This window comes from Hippocampus guttulatus, chromosome 6 (assembly GCF_054856545.1).
Source record: "Hippocampus guttulatus isolate MCC_2025c chromosome 6, RoL_Hgut_1.0, whole genome shotgun sequence".
Lineage (NCBI taxonomy): Eukaryota > Metazoa > Chordata > Actinopteri > Syngnathiformes > Syngnathidae > Hippocampus > Hippocampus guttulatus.
In genome coordinates this window covers 19488248-19510774 of record NC_141266.1, presented here as the reverse complement: position 1 = coordinate 19510774, position 22527 = coordinate 19488248, and the positions used below count along the sequence as shown (strand labels likewise).

General features: G+C 42.2%; 1 protein-coding gene across 5 annotated transcripts in view; it reads right to left on the bottom strand.

Moving 5' to 3' along the window:
- mef2d (myocyte enhancer factor 2d) overlaps window positions 1–22527 on the bottom strand; it is a 71210-nt gene that overhangs the window by 37631 nt on the left and 11052 nt on the right. The window lies entirely within an intron of this gene.

Sequence of the window (22527 nt, the reverse complement as noted above, 5' to 3'; positions counted from 1 at the left end):
CGCGAGTCAAACACTTAAAAAATAATGGAATAAAGACAATTAAAGCTATCTATTTAAATATGACTTCAATATTGTCATAATTTTTTTTCATGATGTTCTGTCTCTTATTTGCCCTGTAAATGTCGTCAATTGGCATTTATTTTTTCTTTGAAAGATGTGTTTAGTGACTTTGCGATTATCGTGTCGAGAAAAATTACAAAAAGGAAAGTTAAAAAATATGATTTCAACCTTGTAGATTGGAGAGTTTTTCTGGCAGAGAAAAACATCATTTAAATCCCGAAATATATTTAATATTTTGTGATTAAAAATGATCAATTTGTATATTTTAGGGAATATTAAAATTAGGCTGCATTTTCTTCTTCAACAAAAATTAATTAAGACTTTTTCCTGAAAAGTATTTATTTTTTTCCGAGAAAAACGTGATTTTATTTCTTCTTGTGATAGTTTTTTGAATATCAAAGGTATACAACTTAATTATTGTTGTGTTAAAACTACAAATGATTTCTAGAAAAACACTTTACTTTTAGATGATTTTAAAAATATATACAGTATATATATTTTTTTTCAATCATAGTGTTCTTGTCTTAAAATACAACTTCATTCTTGTAATACTACACCTTGTTTTCTCAAAAGAAAACTACTCTCAAAATATTACACCCCCCCTCCCTCCAAAAAATTACGACCTCAATAGTATGACTTAATTTCTAAACTTTTTTGGGGAGGGTGAATTTTCAATTTTATTATTATTATTCTATATTTTTCAATTAAGACTTGTTACATTTCATATTATGCCTTATTTTCCTTAAAATATTACATATAAATATATATAAACACACACACACACACACACACAACTTATTCTTAGAGCAACGCTTTTTTTTCTTAATCTTGAAGAGACCCCAAAACATTCCACTTCAATGCAAAAGAAAAAAAAAACATGACGGGAATGTGTAAGAAAATGTATGTGGAATAAGTCTGAGTCCAGCCCCCGCCTAAATAAATGGTGCTTCCGTCCAAGCGTGCGAGTAGTAAAAGTTGGCGGTTGTGGTCGGGAGAACGTTCCTAACGTTCCAAAGTCGAAGAACGCGTGCAGTGTTGGTGCAAAGTTATGAATGAATGAGCAGGCGGCGCGACGCCGGGAACGCCGAGGGAGACCGGGGCTGCTTTTGGGCGTCGTTGCTCCTATTTGTGGCTGCGATGTAAAAATAGCCATCCATAAATAAAGACATACTGTACAAGCAGGCACGCAGACGGTTGTGTACGCACGAGCCGCGATGACGCCGCGCCAGCTCGCCGACATCGCTGCCTACCTGCTGGTCTCCATTGCGAGTCTTGTTATGCGGACAGAGGCCAAATTCAATGGCTACAAATGTACGCGGCAAAGCTCTTTTTTTAACCTATGTGCAAATACAGCGGCTGTGTGGAGTTTACATGTTCTCCCTCTGGCTGCGTGGGTTTTCTGCGGGTACCCGGGAGTGTTCAATCAGTCTTCCAAATATGCATGGAAGGCTGATTGAACACTCCAAATTGTCCCTCGGTGTGAGTGTGAGCGCAGATGGTTGTTCGTCTCTGTGTACCCTGCGATTGGCTGGCAACCGGTTCAGGGTGTCCCCCGCCTACTGCCCGAAGACGGCTGGGATAGGCTCCAGCACACCCCGCGGCCCTTGTGAGGATAAAGCGGATCAAGAGGATGGATGGATGCGCAAATACAGGCGTACGATTCCAATCTAAATTGTAAGATGAAAATATTGACATGGTTCTAACTCATTAATTCAAGTCTACTAAATAACAACGGAAGATACTTGAAAAAGTATGAATTCATTCTTTATAATGACATGACTTCATTCTCACATGACAGTTTTGTTTCAGGCCCCCCCCCCTTTTTTAAGATAACCATTACTCCTCCCACAATGCGGAAATTTTACAATTACTCTCGCTTAGAAATGTCAGGTTTTGAGACAAAATTTGTTTCTCCAAAAAATACGACTTGATTATCATTTTATGATGTCATATATCCCTGAACTTGTCATGTTGAAAGTTCTTTCTTTTAAAACAAAATCCGACTTAAATGCTGACCGAATTGTCAGACGATTACTTTTTCTTCAAAGAAGGATCTCATATCCCTTTTCTTTAAAAATACGATTTGAATCCCGTAATATTCCAACTTGAAAAAAATAAAAGGAAAACTGTAGAAACAAATAACCACGGTTTCAAACGACAATACGAACTGTTTGAAATCTGAGTGCAAGCTCCACCAACTGAATTGCTGATGAATTATGCACTGACGGAAGTGAGTGAGGGAGTGAGGCGTTTTGGTGCTAATTGTTTTCCTGATGAACAACCGGAGGCTAGAACTTCTACAGCGAGGTGTCGAAACTGTCTGCAACATTCTTGTTCAATTCTGCACCTCTGCACTCGCGAAAAAAAATAAAATAAAATGAATAAATAATAGATTTGGTGGTTTTTTTGTCTCTGGGGAAAAAATTGGAAAAACGTCTGAACTCTGTCTTGTAATAATAGGAAATTTGTTTCAAGTTTTTGTTTTCAAAAACATGGTTTTAGTCTTAACGAGACTTAAATGCTGTGATATAATTTCTCTTAGTTATATATATATATATATATATATATATATATACATACATACACTTACTTTAGTTTCTCATTATCTCCATGTCTTTTTTTCTTGAAAAAACATGACTCCAATTTCATTATTTCGTGCCATATTTTTTAGGTGGAAAAAATATGACTTTATTCATATTTTCCTCTCTCTGAGTGAGTGAGAGAGAGAAAGAGAGAGCAAGAGAGAGAGAGAGATACATATTCTCTTAACATCGAGATTTCTTTCTTGAAAAAGTAACTTTATTGTTGTGCTATCAAAACTTTTTTTCCAGGGGAAAAAAAAAAAGTTAAATCTTATTTATGAATTATTCACTTGATGAGGGGAGGGAGGGAGTGCGGCAACTTGTCGCTAATTGTTTTCTTGATGAAGAACCGGAGGCTACAACACGTACAGCGGGAATGTCGAAAGCATCAGCAACATCCTTGTGAAATTCAGGACTTGGGGAAAAAAAAAATCCATTTTTAACTCTTCTTCAAATGGTCGCCTCCCTTTCCGCTGGCACAGATTTGATAAGAGAGTTCAGAGGAGGATAATGAATTCTACCTGGATCAGATCATTAGTGCACAGTGTGTATTAAAAAAAAAAAAAAAAAAAGGAGGTGGTCCTAGAGTGTTGCACATTCTTTCCGATGACATGCTTGTTGGTATGTTCAATCCAAAAGATAAGGTGTGTGTGTGTCATTTCTACAGTCAGTCGCAGCCGTCGTTAGCTGAGCTGGAATTCAAAAGCGGCTGCGGGGATTCTCCATCGCATGAGAACCTCCTTTATCCACCTGGATGTGGTCAAATCGCAACCTTGTTACTCTTCACAAGCGACCGCTGATGTTTATGCCGAGAGCCTTGAGTGGCGTCGTGTCAGAAACATAAACACGGATAATTAGCCGATCTGCGGCGGACCTAGATAGGAACCCTGGAGGATGCCTGGCAACATGAAAAGTGGGTTATCTCGGGAGAGCGTGGACATTTTGTGAGCGGACATAAAAGGAGACGTGACGCGGCGGCGCTCTTGAGGAAATGAAGAATATCTGAGGTGCAGCTACTTTTGATGAAAAGTACATTGTCCCTACAGACGGACTGGGCAGAAGAAGCAGTCAGAAAAAAAATACCTCCTCTGATTCCAGCTCCTTCAGTGGGAATGTTTTTTTTTTGCTTTCTTGATTTTTTTTTCAACATTTGAAGTTTTGTCTCGTGGACTTTTGACACTGAAAAGACAACAGCATCAGATTACGAGTCGGCAAAACAAGCGTAACCTAAGCGTAAGACCGCATTTTCTGTTGTATTTTTAAATAAGACATAATATGTTTGTTTTTTTTCCGCAATAAAAGACTGTGTCTTCATAAATGCTTGAATATGATTGTATAAAAATCCACAAAGGACAAAGAACCATGGCACACCTGTCATCGGCTTCTCACACTCTAGTGCACTTGAATTCTTGAATTTTTATGAGGATGGTTCTGTCTCATGCAACTGCAAAATGCAGCTTCCACTGAAACGATGGCTTGGTGCGGCGGTAGAGAGGCTGCCTCGAAGAGACTTTTGTGGTGATATTTGGTGACTTTTTCAAACGCAAGTGTGACAGTTATCAAAAGCTAACACTTTTCGCTCACTCTAAAATATGTTGAAATTGTATTTCTCTTTAGAATCGTAAAAGGTATTCCAAATGCAACACTATTTGGATGCAAGACATGAAAAAGTCAGTCTGACAGATTTCCCTTGGAACAGTTCTAAATTGTGAAAATAAAAATGCTTAATAAATAAAAAGGCCCCGGGCAGATTAGACTGACACGGCAACACAGTGAGGCTGAAATTCGATTGGACAAAATAAATTCAATGTTCGCATGGACTGCACTGAAAGCAGTGGTCGCTGACCACCCACCCACTGCTTGAATGTATCCTTGGATGTGAAGATTTTGATTTATTCTTTTTTTTTTAATGCTAAAAAGCAAAATCCCAGTGAACGCGTCCGCTAAGCTCAGCCAAGGGGGGGCATGCTAGGTCGTTGCCTCAGAGCAGCCTGTCACACAGATTAGCACTAAAAGAGCAGTTCGAGAATGTTGCATGGCGGCATCATTATCCCTGACATCTGTTGCTGCATTTCAAAGCTTCAATCTGCTCTATGTGGTGGAGCTGAAAGGGCCGTGAGGGGGTCTCGGTGTGACTATTATATTTACTTGCCGTCATCACCTGCCGGACGATGGGAAGCCGGAGGGTAAGTCACCCAGATCGAGGCGGGCTAACGGGTGACCTTACCGCCGACGAGCTGCCTCCGGCCTCCGCTTTTCATGCTGGCGGAAAATGGGTGACCGTGACATGCCGGAGTCAGAGCACAAAATCACTACGGTTTTTCAGACGCGACTGATGCGGTGCAACGTTCACATGACGGAAGTCGAGATTTGACAACTTGCCACTGTTTCCTGCATGGATAATTGAAAATATTTTTCTTGCAAGCCTCGTGAGTAAATTCCCGCAATTTGAATGCCGATTCCATGCTGTATTCCGTTCAAAAATATTTTGCCAAAGTCATCATTTGCAAGTATTCCTTCTTCGATAAATACAGATCATTCCCCAATTTTAGTCCCCAATTTTGATTTGTCTTTTAGATATTTTTGTTTAAGGATAAGCAGTCACAGGCGTATTTGGAGCTCTGTGGTACAGGTTGAACTTGAAAACGTCATCTGTTTACAGAAGTGACGTTTTTGCTCCTCGGTGGCATGGGTTGTTTTTTTTGTTCTTTTTTGGGGAAGACTTTCCACTCACTACGCATCCCTGCAAAGCAACGTCATGCCATCTATGCTACCTGCTAAGTACAAAACCACAAACTGGACTAACACGCTCACATTCAGGAAAGTCGACAGCGAGACAATGATGCAAAGGAGTAGAAATGTCGCGTTCGATGGGGGGGGGGGGGGGGGGACTTTTGTGTAGCTGTTTCACTGATGATAAATATAGACAAGTTTCCCTACGTAGCTTTGATGAACATCGTAGATTGTTGATCGTTCGTGGTTCTTATCGGGAACAAAATTGTCCAACAAGAGAAAACAGTCTGAAACACAATTTGTATCCCGTTCCGATGTACACAATATTAATGGGTTGAACTATTTCAGACATATGAAAGTAAAGTCTGCCACTAGGTGGCAGAAGTGAATCCTTAACACATAGTCGCCGCACATAACAAACCTACGGCGCAAAAGTAAATCTAAGAGTCAATGAAAATGAATAAATCACGAGGTCGGGGAAAGCAAATGACGAATACTCCTGTTTGGGGGAATAAACTAGCAACACCAAACCTGTAATTATGAATAAGTATTTACAAATTATCAAAAAAAAAATACCTTGAAGGCATGCTGGGTTTGCTTTTCTACGATACAAGTACAACAGTTTTCTTTTATCTTGAGCCCCACCAAAACACACAGCCATTGTGTGGCAGAATCGAGCGAGGCGGCGCAGCAGCTAGCGATAGCCTGTTCAGCCACGAGCTACGGCTAGCTACTACTCCATGCTCAACATGCCGGCAACGAGGAGAAACGCCGAATTACTGCAGTCGCTCGGTGTCAACAAAGCGGATTTAGTGGTGGGAGCATCTGCAGGTGGAGGTAAGAGGAGAGTTAGGAGACGGGGTGAGATGTTGGCCTGGTATCGGAAAGATGGTTTTTGGGCATCCACGCTGCCAAGCACTGGCAGAAGAACCCCTCCCTTTACACTCACCGCAATCCACTTAATCAATCACGGAGGAGGCTTTAGAGAGATGTACAACTCGATTGCTGTATTTTGCCAATAATATCACCAAACATGGCTACATAATCTGTTTTCAAATTCAATGTCAACATTTGTGTATTACCCCCCCCCCAAAAAAAACGTTTTCTTCCAATTTATTATTGTTCATCTATTTTTCAAATTACTATTCTTCAAAATAATGACATTTTTCGAATATTGTAATTTTCCTCGGTTACAATATTTTGAAAAAAAACTATCATTTTGGATCTATTTTCACTTTTTTTCCAAAATTAATTACACCAGCGACTATTTGTTGATGAGTAATCATGATGAAATACTTTTCGCGTTGTGGATAAGCGGTAGAAAATGGATGGAGGGATGGATGTCTATTCTATTTTTCATCTAATATTTAGTTTGTTATTCTCTCTCTCTCTCCCTTACCTAATCAGCACAGCGTTGACAATTATGTCCTGACTGTTTTTTTTAGTTGTTGGTTGTTTTTTTTTCTAAACTGAATGCCTGGATGAAACCCTTCAACAGCATCTCCATCAAGACAATGGGGAACCTCTGTGGCGCATCACAGGCGAGTGCCGCCACAACAAAACAAAATTCCCCAAAATGTCCATTGTTCGCCACAAGCATGACGACTGTAGTACGACTATGTCGTTTGACCTGTCTGGTTACATCAGCAACAAGAAGCAAAAGAAGACTCAGGGGCACACCCATCCCGCCGTTAGGTGCGACATTGTTGTGAAGTGGACAAACAATGACGAGGAAAGTGTTTTATGGTCGGGGCGGCATTGTTCCCGTTTGTGACTTTGTCTTGGCACTACACGACCATTCATCAACAATCTCGCCGTGCCAAGGCAATTAAACTAACTTCAACCTGAAGTATTCAACGACCAAAGGGAGCAACTTTGTTTCGATGGTTATTTAGAGTTCAGAAGTGGATAGAAATATTTGAATTCGTGATTGGTTTGGTTTCAATGACTCGTGCATAATACACTAAGTCAGATGCGCAAGTCATAATTGAGTCCCAAGTCCGAGGTCATTGTGGCAAAAACTGAGCAGGTTAAGTAGATTCTCCACTAAATTTCAATCAGGTCGATTGATTTAAAGCAGCTGTTTTTTTTTGTTGACGGGATCGTTTATACAGACAAGAGTTGGTCATTGGCGGTGTATATCTGCTCTGCACTCTTACTTACGTTGCAGTCTGCATTGGCAGTTATCCAGTACGTATCAGATTCTGATCCACATTTGAAAGGGGCCTAGATTTGAGGATATCCGATGACTTGCGTTTCTTTCGCTTTGCGCTGATGTGGCACTTCTCAAAATTGTGACACACACACACACACACACGGAAAAAAAAAAGAATCATGTCACTTGAAGCATGCAAGTGTAAATACAGCCTGAGGTGGCCGACCAAAACAGAAATATCGTCCGAGTGAGTGGGAGGAGGAACTCCGGTACGATTGCACCTGTGCGTTTTATAGCCGTCAGCGCAAAGCGTAAGATGAATTTCATCTGTCATTTACGGTGAATCACGGGAACCACAAGCATGCGTAAGGTGTTCAAGTCACAACAAAACAAACCTGGCAGACATTTTGACAACTGCGAGAGCTTTTCGGCACGCAACCTGCGCCACTGATTGCACGCGGTCTATGAAGCGTTTGTTGTCGAGATGAACTTTAGAAACAAGCATCCGCCAGCTGCTTGGAGACCGGCCCGGCTGACCGATGTCTCCCGCTGAGAGCTTTCCTACCGTCGTCTAAACAAAATATGGCGTCAAATCAAATGCCAACTGGACAAGTGACACCAAGACAGGCCAAGACAGCGGTCAACAAACTGACACCAAGCCTTGTCGATTAAGGGTGAGAGCTGTCAGCAAGAAGTTTAGTCCAGCGTGTCCCAACCTTTATTGAGCCATGGCTAGAGGTGGGTAGCGTAGCTGAAAACCGTACTCAAGGAAGATACTGTAGTTGTATTCCAAATAAATACTCTAAGTACTGTACACTTTGGTTCAGGCAATTCAGCCTTAGTGTGAAAATCTGTGGATGAATTTAAGCTAGCTTTATATATAGCGGAATAGCGGTTAGCCTCGCTAGCTTTTGTTTATTCCAATAAAGATTCATACCAGCGGGACCTTGAAAATGATAGCCAGCGGCATGAAGAGAAACTCCATCGTATGCAAAATGATATGTCCTATAATACGCGGGCAACAACTGTGTGCTAGCAAGAACTTTATTCATCACACAACACGCACCGACACGGCGACACGTGTTGCTTTTAACACCTGTCGCAGTACAGCATACGGCCGTACGATGTTACAAGCGCGTGGAACTATTTGACCCCAAATGAGACCTGCAGAATGGTATCCCCAAATATAATAACAGATAAATGCTTATTTTTAAAGGCACTTACCGGTGGTTACAGTGTCTCTTCTAACAATAGTGTGCTGGAAAAAAGGTAAACAATGTCATTGATGAATGGATTTCAAATTCAATTTCATCACATGATCGCTAACTACAAGAAGACCTTAATTGGCGAACCTGGACATGGACCTGCTCCTCCCGCTAATAATTAATGCTAATAGTCACCTTGCGCAATAGAAGTAGAAGGACTCACAATGAGCTAAAATCTGTTCAGTCTTTTGATCTTGGTGGAGATCTGAGTGTCTTTCGGTTAGCTTTAATGAAACTTTAGCAACACAACGTCAACATTTATGCCAAGAACACAGTAAGATGACCGTTCACAGCTGCCCACTGATTGGCCGGCCTCATTTCACTGTCAAGGATTGTGATTGGCTTTGAGTTATGGACGCTTTGTATTGACTGATTTGAATTTGATTTATTCCCATTGACCAAACCGAGTTCAATGGAATTGAGTTTTCCCATATCACGACTTATGATACAGTGGACGCAGTGGTTCTGATTTTACAGCTTTGAGGATACGCTAACAAACGCGTCATAATTCACGCGGGGGGAAATGAATCAACATGGCGTCACAGTGTAGGTTAGCAAACTGCCGCGAAAGAAGAATTCATATATTCATGCTGACTTTTAAAGGTAAACAACGGTGTCTCGACAGGTGGCGGCGAGCCCACCAATCATGACGCTCGACACATTAATAGCCTTGCGAGGCAAGGGGTGGGGGGGGACCAACAGGTGCGGGCGTTACGAGGCCCACTGCCGCGCGAGCTAGCGGGGCTGTAAATCTATCCCGAGACACATAACCCCACCACCGCTGCCGCCTCCCCTCACCCCTCAATGACATCCACCACCAACTACCCCTTGTTGCAGCTCAGCAGCTGACGACGGCCTCTCCTGGCCGTCTGTCAGAGGTGGGAGTAAATCACATTTGTGCAAGTCATACGTAAGTCTCTAGTCTTAACCATCAAGTTTCAAAGTAAATCCCCAGTTGCTGCGGCCAAAATCAAAGCGAGTCAAGAAAGGAAAAAAAGAATTGAGTCAAGTCATTATTTGGGTTCAACACGTCATAAGTCGTACAATCTTGCTTGGTCACGGCATTTAATCGTACCTTAGCCGCTTTGAACTCAGTATCTGTTGAGTACTTGGTAGCTTGGTTAGCTGTTCTCACATATTCACAATTCAAAACCAATCTCCATATCGTTTGAGAAGTCAACTTGAGTCCCATGACGATTAAGTCAAAGTCAAGTCAAGCCAAGCAAGACCAACATTGGCGACTTCAGTCGGACTTGAGTCCCCCACCCGTGCTATCTACACTGTAAAATTCACCCCGCTGAGAGCTCTGATAACTACAGACTACCGCAATCAAACATCAAAAACTAAAATAAACCAACAACCAAGTAACCACAGCTTGTCCTGAATTCGGACTTGGACAAAAACCTTTTAGTTCCCTACTAGACTTCCAGACTCTCAGGTCATACATCCAAATGTTATTTCCTGTTTTCATCATCAGGCTTCTGTATTGCGTTTTTTGAAACATGCTAGTCCACAAGGCGAACAAACCAAAAAAAAAACGTCAAGATTGAAAATCTTTCAAATCAAAGCAAGACAAGAGTCTGCCAAGATATTTTTTGTTACCAGGAAGTTTTGGAGTAAGACACCTTACTTCCTTGACAAAATTTTCCCCTTTACTTTTTAATTGACATTTTACGACAGGTTATGATTAAGTCGAGAAATGGCGCAATCCAAATAAACTCGCCTTGCTTTGAAATCACCTCACTCAGGTCTTCAATCGCTCTTACCGTGGGAAAAACCTTGCCGGTTCAAAAGCCAGGCAGTAGTCCAGATCCAGGTCTAAGATGGCAGCTAGCGTCCCTGTCGCAAAAGAAAGGAAGGTCGACGGAGCGCCGGCGCGGTGGCTCCACCAGCGAACGTCCGAGTGACAACTGCTGCTGGAACGCCCCCCCCCCAACACCCACCCCCACCCCACCGAGTTTTGGACACCCACAAACTACCCTGCTCACTGAACACCCTGAACACGCCTCCTTAACCTAACACCTCACGCAAACACATGCACTCCACGACGGCCCCCCCACGCCACCCCATCCCCACCCCATTCCACCCTCCACCTCCTCCCACATCGCCGCTGTTCTTCTGCATGCCTTCAGCAACTGCCTTGATTCGTCAGCCCTCCATGTTGGACAATGACAGCAGATTATTATTTTTTTGGTGGGGGCGGGATAATAAAATTTCACCTTGCAATATACAGTATATTTCTGCATCAAACGGTCTGCACGATCAATGTACGAGTCTATTCCATCATTTGACAGCATTGGGTCAGAAAACAGCATTTTTTAATACAATTTCTAGAATCTCGACATAATAAGGATCAGTTGGCTAGTCGAGAAGTCAAGTTTACTTTTCGGCGTCGACATTTCAATCTTGAAGCCATATTCACGTGTTTCAAGCATTTCATCTCCCATCCATCCATCCATTTTTTTCATCTGCTTATCCTCACGAAGGTCGCAGCTGTCTTCGGGCAGTAGGCGGGGTAACACCCTGAATTGGTCGCCGGCCAATCGCAGGCCACGCTTGGACAAAACAATAGTTTGCGCTAACACTCACACGCAAGGACAATTTAGTCTTCCATTCACCTGCCACGCATGTTTTTGAAATGTGGGAAGAAACCGGAGTACCCGCACAAAACCCACGCAGGCACGGGGGAGAACATGCAAACTTCACACAGGAAGGCCGGAATCGAATCCTCGCACCTCTGTACTGTGAGACGGACCTGCTCATCTCATCTTCCAATTGGCCCAATTTATCAGCCCTTCGGACTCACCCGTCTGCTTTTGTCTTTTTCCAACATCTTCCTTCAGAGCAGACTTTTAAGCCATCTCATGAGTCGAGTTGATCACTTTACAGTGTTTTCAGTGACCAAACTTCATCTTGTTACACTTTTTTTTTTTTTACATCAAAACATCAATTCACTCCATTTCAGCAGGTCCAGTCCATCACTTTGAAGCGTTTTTAAAACGCGAAACTTAATCTTTCACATACGTCGAGACCGTCCCGTGAGATTAATCCATCACGCTGCGGTGTTTCTAACTCACAAAACATCATGTGATAACGCTTGCCGTCAAAAATTCAGTTTCATCTCGTCCATTACTTTGCACTGTTTAAACCAAAACAATTTCATTTGAAACTTTACTTTTTTTTAAAAATACATTTCAACCCATCAAACAGTCTGTTGAATCCATTTCAAGAGTCTAGTTTATGACTCTGCAGTGTTTTTAAGCTCTCAAAAGTTCATAGACTTACTGTACGTTTTTCACCTAAAACTAGCGGTACAATCCATTGTTTCAGTCTAGAAAACAAATTCAAAAGTATGATTTGAATTTGTATTCACGTGAGTCTATTTTTAACTTTGGGTCAAACCATGAACAAAGTCAATGGCAGGAGGGTGAAAACAATACAAAAAGATGATATGTGTGTATGTGTGTGTCGATTGGGGAGCTGCTGGCAGCAGGATGTAAGCAGCCTCCATGCCTTTTTTCCCACTGGCCCCTCACAAGAGTCCTTCCAACCCCCCGCCCCCGCCCCAACACACGAACGCGCACACACACAGACGCTTATGTGTCACCTGTACATGAATAAAAAATATATACATGCAGATGCAAATACCAGACTGTACATTAATGAAGTGTAAGGGTGTGGCTATCGAATATTTTGGTATGTGTATAATTTTTATACTTGAACAGCGCAGATTTTTTTTTTTACATTTTTCCAAATAACGCACCAAACTTCAAATAACTCCCCTTTTAGCATTTTACCTTGTCTCTGACAGAATCTGACCACCATTTTGATTATTTGAACTGCTCGGTCAACACTAAGACAGCTGGACAAGTCCACGCACGCACACACACACACACGCACACACGCACACACACACACACGCACACACACACACACGCTCAGCTGTCAAGAGAGTTGTCCAAACACATTGCTGATGTCTCGTCTCGTGCCTTTCGGCCAAACGACACAGTAGTGGTGGTGGGTGGATCGATCCAAATATGGATAATATTGATACAGACATCGGTAGTGACGAAGATGGATACCATTGAGATGAGATAAGGGAAAAAAAAGCCGGAAAACACTTCAAAAGTCATTCATTCCATTTGATAAGAACCCATCGAATTTGAAACCCTTGCGCTGTCTTGAAAACATTTTGAATTTGAAACCCTTCACTGATTGAGGCCTAACTCAGGCTTGAAACTTGAATTGAAGCCTGAACCGTATTTATCCGTTTAAAAAAAAAAAAGCAACCCGACCATTGCAGATCATCTTTTTCTACATTCTCTGCATCAAACGAGCCGTTTCTTTCGTCTCAAGTGTCTTGTCAATCACCCCTCGTGCTTTCAAGTCACAAAAAGTCATCGTTTTCGACACCCCCCGGCCCCCACATCAAACCGAGCTTTGATGTCATCTCGGGAATTTAAAAGACGGTAACTTTGCAGTGAGTTCAAGGTACGCAACAGGATGTTTTTCCCCATTAAACAAGCCATGAGTCTGTGTCGTCTATCAGTTTGCCGGGTCTTAGGTAGGGCTGAACCATTTTGAAAAATTTAGAAAAATGAGAATTTTGACCTCAATATTGCGATTGCGATATATTATGCAATTATTTTTGATGCAATTTTTTAAGGGTCTCTACCATTTTCAAGGCCCTTTTCTATTTTATATTTAATCTTTTTTTTTCAAAGTACTGTACATATATTAGATTTTTTAACCCTTTCAGGGACAGCGGTCACTACAGTGGACAGCTTAGCATGAAAGGGTTAGAAACGGTTTAGGCTTATAATTTGCATTTATATGAACCACAAATTAATATGAGAGACAGTTTATTTCATGACTTGAATAGAAGCAGTGAAGTTACTGAATGCTTTGTCGTGCCGTCTTTTAAGCTTCCACTATGACAAGTTCCCAAAATTCTATCAGGCAAAGTGTGGCGTAAACATGTCAGTCCGTCCAAAAGACTACAAGAAGAACGCAAACAAATCTGTGACTTGATCATGACAACTTTTCACGAAATAAAATGTAAACATGTTGAACGCACTTTGTTCCAGCGCTGAACTTATCTACACACAATATAAATAAAACACTAAAATATACTGGACCGTATATTCCGCACTATAAGGCGCTTGGGAGTATAAGGCGCACCTTCAGTGAATGGCCCATTTTAAATCTGTTTTCATACGTATATAGGGTGCATCGCTTTATAAGGCGCAGAGAATAGAAGCTACAATAGCAGGCTGTGGTTGTGTTTGCATCCACTAGATGGAGCTATGCTAAAGGGAATACAATACAATACAGCTTTATTTAGAAAGAGCTTTCAGAACCGCTGCGGCTGTAACAAAGCGCTTTACAAATTTAAAAATACTACGGCCAAGAAATCAAAATATTGATCCATGTATAAGGCGCATCGGTTTATAAGGCGCACTGTCGGCTTTTGAGAAAATGGAATGCTTTTAAGTGCGCCTAATAGTGCAGAAAATACGGTACATATCTATTTGACGAAAAAAAAGCCTATCGACTGACCAAAACTGCATTTGAAAAATGCATTCCACGACTGTGTGATGTTGATTTGAATTTCCCGAATTGTTCAGCCCTAGTCCAAAGTCACAAAACGATCTTTTCATGCGCATTCTTTCGCACCAAACCAGACGTTGACGCCATCTCGTGAGCGTCGTCCAACTGTGGTGTTGTGCCAAATCCTCAGGTATGCCGTGAGAAATTTACCCAGTTTCCCTTCATGGGTCCAAAAATTATTCACGTTAAGGGGCCGGCGGTGCTTGAGCAACAACAGGCGGCCAGCGTTGCAAGTAAATGAGGAAGGGGTTTTGGAGATAAGGCCATTCCCCCTAATCACAGTTTGTTTTTGTTTTGTTTTTTTTTTGGTTCAGCACTGTTGATGTTTCTCATCATCTGGCACATTTTTGGGGGTCTCCTGGCAGCCCGGCGCGATTTCTCCATATTAGTTAGTGCTTCCAGACGCGACCGCCTCTTGGAATGTGGCCCACGGGGGCCGCTGGCACAGACGCGACCGCTGCACCCCTCTCGGACATTCGTGGCGTTGTGTGGAAAGTCAATGACGCGACTGTTCCGCCCGCTGCCGGCCCCCCGTTTCCCACACCCTCCCAGCCCCAGCGGAGACTTCAAGGTCAAGAAAGGGCACCAGGCTGAGAGTTTTTCCTTGGGAAGCCCAGTCGCCTTTGCTCGCAAGAACTCACTCGCTCCTTTTACAGTCCTCAAGGCAGGCCTTTTATTTTGAAGGACAAGAGTACTTCTTGGCTCTTCCGGAAAAATTTGGTGACCAATCAATACCGCATATTCCGTCCATCGAGTGTTAATGTCATGAAACCTCCCAATGTTTTTTAAAAAAAATAATTTCCAACTGTAGCTCTTCATTAATAATTATACTGCTTAAATCGGCAGCATACAAAAACTCTTCCTGTTTGCCAAAATGGAGAACACATTTTCAGAACAGACAATACCTAGTTGTGAGCGCGGATGGTTGTTTGTCTCTGTGTACCCTACGATTGGCTGGCAACCGGTTCAAGGGTGTACCCTGCCTTCTGGCCGAAGAAAGCTGAGATAGGCTCCAGCACGCCCCAGGACCCTTGTGAGGATAAAGGCTTCAAGAACAAAAAATATATACTTTTTTTTAATAGGTGTATTACATTTTTATTGCCTGCAACGATTTCATTATCCTGTGAGTGGAAGTCCATGCTGTATGAGAACTATCTAGTACAAATGCCTATTTTTTTTTTCCTCATCCCGCAATGTTGGCCACCGGCCCGAAACGAGGATCTGTGATCCTTCCTCCGCTCTCTCGCCGAGCCAAGTGAGGACCTGCCAGGTTGAGTGGGGGAGGCAGCGGGACGTTCTTGTCCAAGAAAAAGGAGAAGGAAAAAACAAAACAAAACAGGAGAACACTCCGAAGAAGGCAGCCAGTCGGCCTGCAGGCGCATGTATTTAAGTCGAAAGCTGAGCTGAGCTTTCCATGGCTGCCAAACGCCATTCCGCTGTGTTTGTTTGTTGTTGTTGTTTTTTTTTTGTTTGTGTTGCTTTACAAAGAAAAAGAAGTCACGCTCGTTTGCCACAAATAGGCGTGGAAATGAACACGACGCGCTCGCAAGGCTTTGACGGTGTTATGTAAATGAGCCTTCCTTCTCCCTCCCTGGGGAGGATTGGAGAAATTAGAAGAAAATGACAAAGCTTTCCTCTGCTCTGACCTACATTGTGTGGCAATTGTACACATTCTCTCGAACACGTTCGACAAATCCTGCGGCGTAATAATGAAAGCGGGACATGCCGCAGACAAAAAGCTGAAAAAAACCTTCTTGAAAGCTGCTCAGCCGCAAACTGATCAATTATGGGAAAAAGCTTAATCACGATTTAAATTTTTTTATTATTGTTTTCGAGTGGCTGAATGAGGTGTACGTGAATAGACCGGATGTTGTCCCCCCCCCCCCTCCATTGATCCAAAAATAATGTGAGTACATTGTGAAATACTTCAATAAAAGTACGACTGGCTTCAGTTTTGCTCCCGTTGCCTTTTTAAAAACATACGCTAGCTAGCTAGCATGCATACATGCTAGCATTTTTTCAAGCTCACACAGAAACTGCCACCTATGGTAATTTTCAAGAGAAAGACCGCGCCGAAACAAACGTTTCCAGGCGGAGTGTTCGTGAAGGTAAATCAAAAAGGCTGAATGGACGATGGAGAAAATGAGAGAGTGGCTGAGTGAGGTTTACGTGAATAGACCGGATGTCGGTTTTTTTTTCTCCATGCCTGGATGAGGATTAATCCAAAAATAATGTGAGTACATTGTGAAATACTTTAATAAAAGTACCACCGATTTCAGTTTTGCCCCCGTTGCCTTTTTAAAAACATACGCTAGCGAGCATGCATGCTAGCGTATTTTGTTTAAGATAGCACACTTTATCATACCCGCGTCCAAGCAAGTGTGTCTTGTGAATGTATGAAATATAGAAATAACACTCATAACTGACACGGCGCCTTTTGTTACGGTACGGTATTTATGTTTGAAGTTTTGTATTTTTAAACTGTGCATGACATGTGCATTGTTTCTCATACTTTTGATCTTTTATTTCTCTGGCATTTTTTTTTCATCTAATATTTTTTCCAATCTTTTCAAATTCGTTTTTCCACATAATTTTGCGGGCATTTTTCCCCCAATATTTGTGCATTTCAGTATTCCTTTTGCTGTTGTGAATGAATATGCAAGTGTACCAAATGTTTTGATTTGTGGACTCAGATGAGCAAATGCCTGACTTACGGTATTTCTAGCAAATAAGATGCGACACATGCTGTCCCGACTAGCCCCCCCTTCCAACCTCCCTGAAGCGGTCACAGCCAAAGGTGAAAGTTCAAGAGAGTCACGACGAGCCCTAACAGACGCTACAAGTCTGCTCGGCTCAGCTGCCGACTAAAAAAAAAAAAAAAAAAAAAAAAAAAAGAACGTCCTCAGCTGCTGCTTCTTCGTTTGAAGGTGAAATTCATAAAATGAAGAATCCGCAAAGAGACGAGCGGGACTTTGCCGTGATATCCTCATTAACACGCCGCCCGTGTGGCTGTGTTATATTTTAATCTGTCGGGTAAATTAAAGTCATAAATCACCCGACAGCCGTGATGACTCCCATGCCGCGACCGATCGGGAGGCGGCAGACGTTTCGCTTACGTGCGGTAAAAGAAGAGCAGAGGCGCCCCGATGAAATGAAAAGGTTTGCTCTGGGGGTTGGTTCGGAGCAGGATACAGGAAGTTCATTGCAGGCCAAAAAGCTCCTGGACACTGCTGACGGTTCAGGTGCCGCACGGGTTTAAAGTGAGTTGGCCATTTTGTAGGGCTGTTGGAAGATGGACGGAGTTGGACTGTACAATTAATCGAATTCAAATCGACATTGCTATGTAGTCAAATGCAATTTTCTAATCATAAAAGCTGGAATCGGGGGGGAACAGCTTCATTTTTCTTGATCTGTCAGCCTCATTTTATATTCAGACAGAGGAGAGAAAGAATGTACGTTGAATTTTTGTGAAGATGAAGACTGCGAGTGTTTCGTAAATTAAAAACCCAATCTCAAATCCATAAATAAACGTCTTTTGACTTAATTCAGATTTGCCATTATTTGAGCATTAGCCTAACCTACAAGGCCAAAATATTCAGTCTGCACTTTAAATTTGATATTGTTGATTGGAATGGAAATCCATTTTCTGATTCTCTCTGTCCAAAAAATGTCATTGGGAAGAGAACCTTAAAAAAAATCTCATATTAAATCCTGATTGTAATATTGAGAAAAGAACCCTAGATTATTTTTATTGTTTTTTTTTTTTACAAATTAAGTTGGCCTGCCCAATGGCCGAAATGCTGTCGGAGCAACCAAACAACTGACCACCCAATGAACTATGCAACCTCCCCCCCTACACACACACACACACACACACACACACACACACACACACACACACACACTTCTGCTCAGAAACAGCTGACGTTTTAACAGGCTTACAACAGCTGACAGGCTGCAGGTGGGTCAGAGGGGACCCTTCATAAGTCCTCTGTCCTCTCTTCTCCCCCTTTGTAGAGCTTCCACCTCAGTGTGCGCATATACACACACGCACATGCACACACACACATATACACACACCTGTTGTGACTCCGGAGGAATTGTCCTGGGTGAAAAGCCGTATCAACCACCTCCTCTCTGGGCATGAAAACATGCCTTTATGACCCTCCAGCATGTGTTGGAGAGGCCTTAGTCCGTGTGCGCGTGCGTGCGTGTGTTTGTGTGGCGACAGATGCTAGCGGTGAGCCGAGCTAAAGGCTAAAAGCTATAAGCTTCTTTGCTTCGGTGGAGGAGGCGGCTGCATTATCAGCAGCAGAAGAAGAAGAAGAACAAGCCATCATGTTAATCCGTCATCACTTGAATAGGAAACAATGACGACACCTATACAACATAGTATACGGATAATGACACGCATGTTCGAGTATGACGCTAATGTTATAATCTCACAGGTCCAATTTAAACGAGGCATTCTTTTATGAGCACGGCAAATAATGACAATGACGGGAGGCTAGGCACGGGCCAATAGCAGATTCGGATGGTATGACAACCCGTGAGCAAAAATAGCGCAGTTTCGCAGTCGGAAAATTAAAAAAAAAGAAAAAAAGTTCAATTTAAATTAAAAATCTTCAATGACATTTTTGGGGGTAAATAAAAAGCTTTTTTGCCCCCCAGTGAACACCATCTATTTTATTGTTAGAAAAAATATCGCAAGATTTGGTAAAAGACGAAACGTGACCCATGTTAAGTTTAAATAAATATATAAATAGATGGTAACGTTCTTCCTCTGTTTTAATTATTCTTAGTGAATCACAGTCTTACGTCACTGGTGAGCTACTTTGAGAATCGACCCGTGGGCTTCTCGCATTGTCCGTGGGGCTAACTAGTACCCACTGGCACCATTTGATTTTCTTTAAATTAAAAAATAAATGTAAAAAGAAAATTACATGGCAATTGCTGAAAAGCACGTATGCGGGGTTCCACAGAAAAATGACTCAAAAAATGATCCGATTTTAACTAAGACTTACTCTCGTTTACAATGTGATTTTCTCATATTATTCTACCAAATGATACGATTTACTCTAATTACGATGTTAAAATAATTCATTCCAGTTACGATACAGGACCATTGACTCAAAATAATGCATCATGTGCTTCTTACAAAGCCAGTATTATTTACTGATTGATTTATTCATTTAATTTGTTGCACTAAAATCCGACAAACGCCGAGGGCGTAAACACTTTCAAGGCTCTCAATATGTAAAAACGATTCCGTTATTGATGAGGGTCGTTTCAAAAGTTCATTTGAATTATGTATGCGTCAAAAGCATAAGAATGTTTTTGAACATTTGACTCAGTGTGTTTTCAAAATTATAATTTGATGCTCTCCAAATAACTTTTGCTGGCTCCTTTATTGATATTACTTTTTGTTTTCAGTTATTCGGAATTAAAACGGTTGTGAGCAGAAAAGAAATGTCAGGAGCCACATGCTAACATTTCTGCTTAGAAACTTTTGTCGTGTGAGGGGGGAGAAAAAAAAAAAGGAAATGTGGCGGGATATTTAGGACAAACTGAGACTTGAAAGCAAAGCCTTTTATACCCGTTGTTCGTTTGACGACAAAAGCAAGTGAGGGGGAAAAAAAAATACGTGCACGATATGCTCCTGCCGCGTGGGCAAAAACAGCTGAAAAAGTTTCAACTTTTCAAAACCCGCCAAACGAGTTTGTCGCCCAATCGCTAAACCGCTGCCGTGTTCGCCGTTTCATATTCATGAGCGTCCTGTCCAACAACATCGCTGCGAGCTGGGCGAACGGCGAGTGGCCGCGGCCGCTGTGAGAAGTCACTGACGCCAATGTCTTGTCGCCATGGCGACAAAAACACGAGCAACGCGGTCAGCGTCCTGAGATCATGAACCTGACACGCGAATCCACGTGAGCGCAGGCGCGCACACACACACACACCAATAACGATATGTTGTGGCTTACTCCATCCTCACGAGGGTCACCAATTAAATTTTTGCTCCAAAAAAAAAAAAAAAAGTCTATCCTTTTCCTCATCTGGTAAAAACATGCAAAAGAAACCTCCGATTAATCGGATGGTCGATTAATCGGCAAAAATCTATTGATTTCTTTTTTAGGCCCAATTTGATTCTTTTCGACATTAACACATAACGTAAAACAAAGATCTTGACATTCAACCATCCCCAAATCGCCCACCTCAAAAAAATCTGGAAAAAAAAACAGTTGTAAAGTCAAATAATATAGTACTGCATTGTAAAAAAAAAAAAAAAGTTACATATTGTGTTGGTAATTCGTAAGCCTTAAGGGACCAAAACAATAAGTAAAGTATTTGTATATGAAATAATGGAGAAAGTCATCATCTCATCCATTTTGAATGAGCAAATATACATTTGTTCGCAACACAGTAATAATGCAAATTGCATCATAAAAGGCATATGTGAGGATAAACAGAGATCACGTCCAAAAAAAAAAAAATAGTTGTATCAACTATGGCATTTAGTTCCTGACCTGGCCACAAGATGTCACCTTGGTATTGGTCATTGGTATCGGCCTCCATCGCAAGTATCCGATAACCTCGAAACAAGGTTGGTAGTTGCCCATTGCTGGCATCAGTTAACTGCTGAACCTCCTCGCGAACCAAAACAGCGGCACTAACGCCATGCGTATTCAAGGTGACCTTTTCCGTTTCAAGTCTTTCACGACAGTCTCTGTCGGTTTCTGACACATGGCCACTCCGCAGTGTTGTGTCCCTGCAGGGTTGCTGCGCACCCCTTCCCGCATTTCTCCGCAAGGCTTCAATTTCATTGGACATCAATCGGAACATCCCGCTGAATAGCGTGAACGGCATTCCAAAAACGCGTTTCGATCAAAGCATCCGCGCGCGCAGCCATCGCATTTGCAGTTGAGGCAAGAAACGGAAGCGCGGTTCCATGTGGTCGTTATTAGAGCTCGCTGCTTTGCTGAAACAACAATAGCGCTGTCGATGTCTGTTTGCGTGAAGCATACCACAAGCCGGAAACGAGGAAGCGCACACACACCCGCGCAAACTGAAGCTCGTCGCGTGATGGCAACGTGCGAGCAAGACACTAAAAAGACACTTTGGCGTCTGTATCCTCCTGGCGGAAGAGGGGAGGACATTGGAGTTGCAGCTGTAATGTGATAACCAGTTCAATAACATAAACAAGTACCAGAATCCTCCAGAGATTGTGTGCGTGCGTGTGTGTGGATGTGTGTGCGAGTGGGCGGATGTGTGTGTGTGTATGAGTGTGTGTCTTTGCTTGTGTGCGCATGTGTGGGCTGGAGAGGCCTGGGCGAGAGGTGAGGACGAGTCAGCCATTGAACAGCATCAAATAAAATGTTATCTAATGCCTGCCATGCTGACACCAAACAAGTACTCTCTCTCTCTCTCTAACACTCATTCGCTCTCCACATCGACTGCGAGCGAGCGTCACTTTGATTTTTGCCTGTTTGAAAAGGGAAAAAAAAACTTCCGCATTTGAGAAAATCTACACAAGTTCAGCGCAAATATATATATTTTTAATTACTTCCAGGACCTTTTTGATTGTTTGTGTCTACGTGTGTGTGCGTATTTGTGTGTGTGTGTGTGTGTGTGTGTGTGTGTGTGTGTGTGTGTGTGTGTGTGTGTGTGTGTGTTAAAGCAGTGGCCCGCTAACCTTTTCCACATATATTGTGGTACGATATATTTGGTGTTGATGTTATGAAAGCAATGTCGTCTAAAAATGTTCGGTCAGTCAATCGAGAAAGTGGCCATTTTGAAAATGTGAAGATTCCGCCCGATAGCGACAATAAGATGAACGGCCCCTTGTAAAATTTGGTGAGAGTCTGCGTTTGTGTAAGACAGTGGTTCTTAACCTGGGTTTGTTCGAACCGCAGGGGTTCGACGAAGCCTCTGCCATGGAGAGTAAGACACACGCGACTCAACGTGTTAATTAGTTATGACACGCCCCCTTGGTCATCACTGGCTGCAGATGATCACATGGCATTGCTTGTCCAATCAGCGCTGTGGGAAATTTAGTTCGCTTCGTGGTCAAGGTGTGACTGTCGTGAATTAAAAAAAAAAAAAAGAAATTATACTTATCTCTTGA